Raw genomic sequence first — 9,617 nt, forward strand, 5'->3', positions numbered from 1 at the left:
GGAAACAGAGGTGGCACTCCATCCCTTCCCCGCCCGGCTGAGGCCCCACTTGGTCTGTGTTGCCTGGAACCACTTCAGCCTTCAGCAGTCTCCTTGTTTCTCTCTGACCCTCAGGGACTCTGCCTCAACAAACCTGCACTTTTTTCTTTCCTGTGTATAAAACCTCTTCAGCAACGCCCCCCGCCCCCAGAAGCCTTGTGGGGAAGCAGACACAGAAACTTCCGCCCCGTTTTCACAGGCGCAAACCGAGGCCCAGAGCCCCTAGTGATGCGAGTGGGCTTTGAACCTGGCTCCTCCCAGGCTGGGGCCGAGGTATCTGAAAGAAGCACCAGAGTGGGCGCGGGGACCGAGGACCCCCAAGCGACAAGGTCACCGAGAGCTCCAAGCGGCGCGGGGTGGGCAGTGGTCGGGGCCTGCGCTTCCCCCGAGCCTCCAGCAGCAGGCGCTGTGGCGGAGGCGCCCTCAGCCCAGGAACATTAACTTAAGAATAGCTCACACTAATATCCCTGGCTGTGTGGAAACAGCGTTTTATTAAATGCTTCACACAGATTTGTTATAATAAAGATGAATATATTATATCCTTTGCCTCCCCCAGAGTGAGACAATAATAAGAAAAGAAAAGAAAACACAATAAAGTGAAACATAAATACAATGTAATGGGACTTGTGGCTGAGGGACGCATGGCCTGTCTGTCGGGGCTGCCACCCGGCCACCCTGTGGCCTGGGCTCAGGAAGGGGTAGCCTGGGAATTCAAGCCCCTCCCGCCCGACCGGGGCGTCCTAGGCTTCTCCAGCATGCCCACCTCTGCAGTTAGGAGGTTCCCACATCAGAAGGCGCCCCGGGAGGAGTAAGAATGGGAGGGTCGTCTGGGCCAGCCCTGTGCATCCAGGCAAGAACGCACGCCTGTTTCCCCACGCTCATTCTCCCCCTCGGCCCAAGATTTCTAGGGACGTCGGCCGTGAGGACAGACAGACTCATGAGCGGACAGACTCCAAGAAGGAAAGATTGGGGAGCGATGGCTTCTTTCTACCTTGGCCCCGCTGCCACTGCCTCCCGGGGCTCCAGGGGATGTAGCCTTCACCTCCCATCCCAGGGGCTCTCCCAGAACCTGCCGGAAGTCCCTCTAAGGGTCTGTCTTCCTTCCTTCACTGGGCGCAGCCAAAATCGTTTACCTGAAAATAAGAATTTCAAATCTTTCCCAACGCGAGGGGGGAATAGAAGAGCGCGCCTGGAGAGACAGCGCAACCCCTCCATGCTCAGCTCACTGCCGGCCCTTCGCGGGTTCCGTTCACCTGTCCAAGGCAAAGCTTGGTGGCTTAAGCGCAAGAGCAGCTCGGAACTGGTTCCTGGTTCGAATCCCGCCTGTGGAGCTCATTAGCGCGATGTGATCTTAACCTCCGTTTCCTCTTTGGTAAAATGGAGACGTGGTGAGGATTGGAGAGGTTTCTAATGCATGGCACCCCATCAGCTGTAAAAAGGAAGACAAGAAAAAAAGAAAAAGCAGCTACCGGCTATTCCCGAAATATTTGGTGAATTAAGTGGCCATTTCCGATCTAGAATTCTCGAGAACATCATTCTCCGCCTCAGACCCCAATGCAGGCAACCCCTTTCCAACACGAGTGGAAAACCTGAGGCTCCCTTCGCCCTCTCTAGACCTCCTGGCAGGGGCTCCCGGGCGGTCGCGGGTGCAGCCGCCTGAGGTCAAGGTGCCAGCAGCCGCACCTCACCTGCTCCGCGAAGACACCGACCGAGCCGCAGCCCGAGATTTGGCCGCCAACCCAGCCTCCCGCAGAGGCCGCGGAAGAAGCAGGGTGAGCCCAGGCCTCCCCGAGACCAGAGGCTGCGGCCGCCCCTCACCCACCGAGAACGCGTTCAGAGGAAAATGAAAGAAAGAAATGCTTACCCAGAGGAGGAGGCTGAAGGAGGAAGATTCCCAGAGAGACTGGGGGAAGGCTGGGGGCTGTACGGGAGAGGCGGGAACTGCCTCCCGCGGGCCTCGGGGTCACGCTGAGCGAGACCCGCGCGCCGAAGTCCTGGCTGGGGGCCCAGTTGGCGCGGCCCCCAGAGAGCAAGCAGGCAGGTGCGAGGGTCCAGGCTGGAGTTCACCCCGTGGGAGGAGCGAGGCTGCGATGGGGGGGGGGGGCGGAAGCGGAGCGAAGGGGCGTGGGAGGAGCTGGAGGGGTTCGGAGTCTGTGGTTGTTAGACCAGATGACTGCGATCCCCCAAGACTGGGAACCAAGGACAGGTGGGAAGTGCCATAAGCCAAAGGAAGATGGTCTGCTCAAACGAAATCGGGCTGCGGACGCCACACACAAAGTCTCTCTCCTAGGCCCACCCTGGAGAAGGCCAGGGCTCCCTGCCTGCGCCCGGGGAAGTGCCGGGCTGGCTGTGGGGCTGCTAGCGCGGCCTGGCTGGATCCATGGGTCCGAGGAGAGACCTGAGAACCTAGGGGGGTGGGCAGATAGATGGCTTAGGGGGCGCCTCATTTCGGTTGCAAGGAAGCCCAGCCCGGGCGAAGCAGCCTCAGGGAATCTGGGTTGAACGCAGGCTGAGCCACGTTGCCCACCTCCGTGCCTTTACCTGCCCGCAGGCCAGGCCTTGGGTCCCCTTTTCCGACCTGAGTCCTGCCGCCTGTTTTCGCTTGTCCAGGGTCTTGGGGCACCTGGGTCTCTTAACTGGCACAGCACTGCCCAGTGGATCCCCAAATGGTGGGCCCCGGAGGAAGAAGGAGGACCCGTGAGGCTCCCGGGGACTCGGGCGGGGCAGAATCAGGATATGGCCAGGGAGGGGGTTTTCCACCCGGCCCCCCTCCTCTAGCGCGTTATGTTCCCACCCCCTTGGCGGGGACCCGGGGGCGCGGGCTAATTCAATGAGCCCCCGCGCCGCTACTGAATTATTCACGCGCAGTTTATTACAAGGAGCCTGACTCAGGCCTTTCCCGCGCCCGCCTCGCCTGGCTGTTCCGCTCCTGCGTTTGTGCGCCTCTCTTTGGTCCCCAGTCGATCCACCTCGCCAAGCCCAGGTCCCGCTCCCCGCCGTCGCCGCCTGCGCCCTCTCCTAGGCAGTGCGGCCTCTGTGAATGAAGGGCACTGACCACCGTTAGCAGTTAGCTTAGAGCCTGAAGCTCTTGGGCGGACTCGTGGGAAAGGAGAGGGTCAGGTCTTGGAGCTCCTCGGGGAGACAGGCAGGGAGAAGAAACTCCCATTTTAGGTTTCAAAGGAGCAATGACTGTAGCTAGCCTCTTCCCAACTCCTCCCCCCAGCACCAAGCCTCTACCTCAGCAAGCCCCTGCCCCCAGGTGGCAGACCCTTCTGGGATGTGCTGAGGACCAAGGCTGTGCCATTCCCAGCAAGACACAGGCCAGGCAGCAGAGGGAGGAGGTAGGAAGCCTGCTGGCTCCCACTTAGACTGGCACTTTAGGCTTCCTGCTTAGCTATTCCCCTTGCCAGGAGAGGGACCCCTGCTTCTGCACCTACTCAAATGCTCCTGGTGTTTCAAGGCTCAACTCAAATGCCACTTCCACTGGGGACAGACCCACACTCCCCTCACTTAGGTTCCTTTATCTTCTTCACAGATCCCTGCATTACTGGGAAAGAGTGTCTGTTTCTCTGCACTACCCCATCATCTCCATCTTCTGTCCAGAATCCAAGAGCCAACCATCCCCCAAGTGGCCAAAGAGCATTAAGAAATGAGGTCTGTGTGGCCCTCTGTGTGTGTTGGGGATGTGAGCAGTAAGGCTGCCCCACACATATATTTATACAGCTGGCAGAGAAAATACACCCACCCTTCCATCCACCCCAACTCCCCACCCTTGGTCGTCTCTCTGGAGTGCAGGCTGAGGTCGATGTCTGGCCTCTCTTTTTGTTATTTACTCATTTGAAGAGCCCTGAGTGCATGCTAGGCTGGCATAGAGGCATAGAGGCATAGAGAGATTTGGGTCCCAGTTAGCAGCCAGGTGCAGAGAAAGACGGGAGGACAGACCGACGAACTGGTATGACAGTGACTCCAAGAGGTGTGTGCTAAGGATCACAGAGGAGCTGACCGACCGGAGCAGAGAAACCTGCCTCGAGACCTGAGCTTGGAGCTGAGCATTAAAGACAGACCAAGAGTGGCAGGGGGAGAAGGGATAGCCGGGGGTGAGGGCCTTAGGAGCAAAGACTTAGGACCAAAAGAGAAGGCTGTTCTGGAGGCTGTAACTATGGTCCCCTGGAACTTGTCCCTTCCCCCCCTGCCTGTCGCTGTGGTCTCTACCTATGGGCTAGACTTCCAGGGACCTCCTCCCCAGACTTCCAGGAGTCTTCCATCCCCCCATGCAGGGAGGAAGGACCAGGAGGAGGTGGAGACGGTTCTGATGGAGTCTAGTTCACAGAAGTGGGAGGGGAGAAGCTGAGAGGGGTGCTCTCCAAAGGAGTGCTCTGGCCACAGACCCCATTGGCCCTCTCCTTGCCTGCAGAGGTCTTGAGAGCTGGGCCTGGCCGGACAGAGCAGGACAAGTCCAGAAGTGGACAGGAGCCCAGCCTGAATTTTGGAACAGCTGCCTCCCTGCTCCTCAAGCCTGCAGGCGTGGCAGCTCCCCTCTCATTGGTCTGCTTCTGGCCTTTACCTTTTCTGGATCTTCAACCTCTTTGAGAACCCAATGAGTTCTGTGATAATTCCCCCCAGAAAAATGGGCCCACCTGAGTCCCCCCCTCAACACACACACTTTTACATACAGTTTCTGAGATCTGCAGAGCCCTTGAGGCCCATTCAAAGAGCGCTTGGGGACCCCTGGTTAAGAACCCATGGTTTAGGGATTAAGGACACCATGGTTCAGAGATTAAGAACACAGACTCAGGTCAGAAAAAAACAATCTTCAAATCATGATTATTCTAAAACAGGCTGTGTGATTTTGGACAGGTTACATAACATCTCTGTGCCTCATTTCCTTAAATGTAAAATAGAGCTAATAGCAAGTAGCTGCCTCTCAGGGTTGTGAGTAAGAAATGAAAGATGGTGTTAAAATTCTTAGCCTGGAGCCAGGCGCAGGGTAAGGGCTTCTGATATTATTGTCATGGTTATTATTGTTACTACAGTGGCCCAGGACAGAATGTAACAGCCAAGCGGGCAGCCCTGGCTCAGCCCATTCCAGTCTACCATCAGATAGTGGGAAGCTCCCCACATCCTTGTGTAGTGTCAGAGGAGCAGGTTCCCCTGGGACAAATGATTTGGATAGGGCGGGGTGGGGTGGGGAGGTCAGAGGGTTCATTATTTTCAAGTGGTGTCAGATCCTTTTCTCTAAGGGAAGAGTTGGGTTGAGAGTCAATGTCGACGTTTAGTTTACCTGAATAATCTGGAAAGGAATGAGGCCACCAAAACAATCCATATTGAATCTGATGGGGCTTGGGGAGCTTACATGAATTATTCGCCTGTGTTAAGAGATGTCCATGGAGTTTGGCTTGGCTCTACAGGGTCCCTTTATCCTGGTAATTCAGGCAACACTTTCCCTCCTCTTTGTCTGGAATTTTCCCTATACTGATTCCTCCCCCTTCCACTGGAGATGGGATCAGGCTGGACCTGGGATAGACAGGCAACGAGTAGAAATGTTGGGGTCAGAATTCAGTGAAGACGCGGTTCTAAAGTCAGGCATTTCTTCTGCAGAGCAGACTCCAGGGATCAGCTGCTTCCAGCTCCAGGCAAGATGATGCTGGCCCAGCTAACTGAGATGAGAGCACCTCACAGTGTGTTCTTTGCCCTGAATCAGGCCCCAGAGGCAGAATTTAGCAAAATAGTTAAAGCCCTGGATGGCAAATGGCAGGGTTCCTTCTTCAGCATCCTCCACCCCACTGTCCCTGAGTCATCCCCCATTAGGGTTCTGGAAATCTCCAAAACTCCTCTTCTAAGGGGAGAGAGTCCAGCCCAAGCCATCCCCCTCTACATCACACAATCACTTATATCCTATTTGCTCTGTGGAGACTCATTCAACCAACACAGGCAGCTGGTGCCCAGTGCCTCAGGCCTGCACAGGTCAGGTCTGGGCAAACACAATCCCCAAATTGAGACCCCTGTCCTCAAGGATCTCTTAGTCTTGCACGGAGGGTTGAACCTGCAAATCCAAAATACAGCCCATTGCTTGAACATGGAGGCCAGAGGATTTGGGCTCCCGGAGTCTGGAACATGCCAGCTGCGTACAAGGTGAGGTTGGCCGGGCAAAAACTGAGGGTTGGGAAAGGGTTTGGGCAGGTAGTTGTGCTGGTTTTGAAGATGACCTAGGAGGAAATGGAGGTGACTTCTGGACCCAAAACAACAAAACGGAGGGTGGCTCCAAGTGCTCCCTGGCCCCCGGCTGCTCAGCCCATCCAGTGAGTTTGGCCCAGAGAGGTGGACCAACTGGCCAAAGCAGCAAAGCATCAGGAAAAGGTGGCAGCAAGTATAGGGCAGGCGGGAAGAGGGGGTTTGGCAAAGGTGGTAAAGAGCCAATACGGCAAAACCTGTCTGCTTTCACGCAGCCAAGCTCTCCTTGCCTCTGTCCCAGGGCAAATATGGGAATGTCTCTCCACAAAGACTAAAGTTCCCAGGAAACAGGACTCCAATGAGGAATTCTATGCTCCTACCTCTGCTCCAGGGAGCTCTGCTGCCATAGTGCCTAAGGCATTTGACTGCTAACCAGAAGGCTGGAAGTTCAAACCCACCAGCCACTCCTCAGAAGGAAGACTGGGCAATCTACATCCATAGAGATACCACCACGGAAACCAACCAAGGAGGGGTCGCTATGCGGCAGGCTGTTTTATTATTATTATTATTATTATTATTATTATTATTATTCTACTCCCAGGATCCACATCCCTCTCCTTCCTGGCAGCCTTTCTGTAACCCTGACCTCAAAGCTCTTGAGGGCTAAGGGTATGGACCATAACAGGAGGTTGGCTTGTCCTTAAGGGCAATACCAGGTTCAGACAAGAAGAATGGGGGGGTATGGGAAAGGTTTCTTTTTCTCTCTCTGAGGGTAAGGGTCCAAGTTCCCTAAACTGGAGGGACCTACCTCAGTCGTTAGCCCAGGGGGTTGTAGCTTGCCAGAGGTACAGGGTTGGGGGATTTGGGGTTATGACTGGAAAGGGCAGCCAGCTACAAGTTGAGGTGGGAATCTTGAGGGCAGGAAGTTAGAAAGAAAGGGCAAAGCTTCCAAGCTGTAGAGTCCAGCTCTATGGTGCTCCTCCCTGTAGTCCCTCCCTCTCCACCAGCTCTGGACCCTGATTTCATCCCAGGGCCCCAGGGCCTGGAGAACGCATGAGAGACAGAGCTGCTGCGCGGAAAGGTCTGTAGCTCTGAGGAAACTGAGACCCCCCTATTCACCATTCCTGCTTCCTGAGCACCTGCCCCCATCCCCCAGCAAGCGCAGGGCAAAGAGAGGAAGAAGGGAGCTCTCTCAACACTCTCAAGCAGGCCTGGGACCAGCACTGGGCCCCAAAACAAGAATCCTTTCTCTCCTACATGTCCCTTTGACTCCAGAACTGCCTGCCATGACTCTAAACAAATAACTAAAGGCAAACATAAAGAAAGAAGCCTCCTACCCTGGAGGGAGAGGGGAGGACCTGCCACCGTCCTACAGCCCAACTCAGCTTGCCTCTCTCCTGGGGCAGGTGTGGAGGACAGGAAGGCCCAGGAGGCCTATTTTCCATCCCAACCTCCAAGCCAGGCCCACAACCTTCCTCACTGGCAGCTTTGGGTCCTTCTCCCGTCCAAGCGGGACTGCGGAGTGCTCTCCCTGCCCGTGAGTTTACAAACAAAGCCAGGGAAAGGGCAAGGCTGTCTGGGCTGGTGGCTGGGGAACTAACTGTGCATATTTTTTTGGGGGAAGGGAGTGGCTCTTCCTACCTTGGTTCCAGCCCCCTCCTCTCCCCTCTGTTCTCCAAGGGCAGAAATGAGAAATTAGGCGAGCAGGGCCAGAGGGCCCACAAAAACTGGACTGGGGAGCAAGAGAGAAGAGAGCCTTGGGGCACAGCCCCGCTGGGGTGCCTCAGGGAAATGGAAGACACAGGTAAGGGTTCAAAGAAGCCTAAACACCCGCAGGTTCGCTTACGTTTACACAACGATACACATGGAGAACCGCAAACAAATACACAGAAAAACACAAACACCTTCAAATACCCATGCACACAAAATGCACGCCCGGTATACACAGAGTCCGGGTGGTGGAGTCCCCAGACCTCCACCCTGACTCCAGCGGGCCTCCCTCCGGGTTCCTGAGAGCGAAGTTCCAGCGGTGCCCCGGCCCCTCCAGGCCCCCGCCCCGCATCCGGAACAGCTGGAGTCGGCCGGGCTCTGCACTCCAGCCCGGAGCTGGGCTGGGCGGGGCCGGCAGCGGGGCCCCGGCCGGGGCCGGGTAGAGCGCAGCGGGGAGGCCCGGAGCGGCCTCGGGAGCCCCAGTACCCGGCCCGGCTGCCCGTCGGAAGCCTGTTATCCGGCGAGCGGTGGCCCCAGCCCGCCTGAGAGTCGCGGCAGGAGGAAAGCGTGTGCGCGATTGCCAGAGGAGGTAGGGCGGCCGCTTCGGGCTCCGGCCGGGAGGACAGGCGCCCAGAGCCACCAGCAACTTCCCCCTCCACCTCTTGGCCGAAGGAAGGCTGAGTCCTTCGACCGGCCTCCTCTCCCAGCCCTGGAGTCTCCCCCTACTTGGTCCCGGGTCAACCCACTCAAAGCTACGGAGCCCCGCTCGGACCTCCCGCGGGCCACTGGGGTGGGGGAAGGGTCCAGAGTCCCTCTCCCCAGGCTTCGGGTGGGGGGGGACCCAGGGCCCGGGAAGAGGGCCAGAGGGTCCGAGGACAGGGCGGCTGGATCCTTGGTCTCAGCTCCGCAAAGTCCAGGGCTGCGCAGAAGCGGGGCCCACCGCAGCTCCTGGTCTTACCTGACCCGCGCGGCGATCGCTTCCCTCCCGGGCTGGGGCTCCCGCTGCCCTTCTGGGGCTCCAAATCCCGGGCCGGAGAGCCCAAGAGCTCCAGGGCCGATGCTGCCGTCTCTGTCCGGCCGGCGGGAGGCGGGTGCGCCGGGAGCGCGGCTGGCAGTTTGGGGTGGGGGCGGCGGCTTTGCGGTCGCCCGAGGTTCGGGTGCAATAAAGGCGCCGCTAATGTAATTTACAAACAGCTCGGGCCGAGCGCGGCGCGGCGCGGGGACTGACAGGCGCATTAGGCAGGCTAATTCCAACCGGCTCCTCCTACCCCAGGCCCGCTAATTAATGAGCTTCCCAACTTAGAGCCGCCTGCATTGGACAGACAGAGAGTGAAAGAGAGGGCGAGGGAGAGGGAGAGAAGGAGAGAGACGGGGGGAGCGGTGGAGAGAGGGAGGGAGGGAGGGAGGGAGAGAACAGGAGAAGGAGAGAGAAAGAAGAGAGGAGAAAGACGGGGAGAAAGGAGCGAGAAAGAGCGAGAAGTGCCTGCCGCTGCAGATAATTGATTACTCCTCGACCAAGGCTAACTTGTTAGCAGTAGTCAATTGCCCCGTCTCTCCGCCTCCCCTCGCAGTCCGGGATCGGCGCCCTTGCCTCGGCTCTTCCAACTGCCGCCGCCAGGACCAGGGGCCAGGAGCCGCCGCGGAGCCACCTGACACCTTTAAATAGCACCGCGGCTGGCGAAACTGGAGCCCCGAGC

This window comes from Orycteropus afer, unplaced genomic scaffold (assembly GCF_000298275.1).
Source record: "Orycteropus afer afer isolate SDZICR_OR568_19922 unplaced genomic scaffold, OryAfe1.0 scaffold00064, whole genome shotgun sequence".
Lineage (NCBI taxonomy): Eukaryota > Metazoa > Chordata > Mammalia > Tubulidentata > Orycteropodidae > Orycteropus > Orycteropus afer.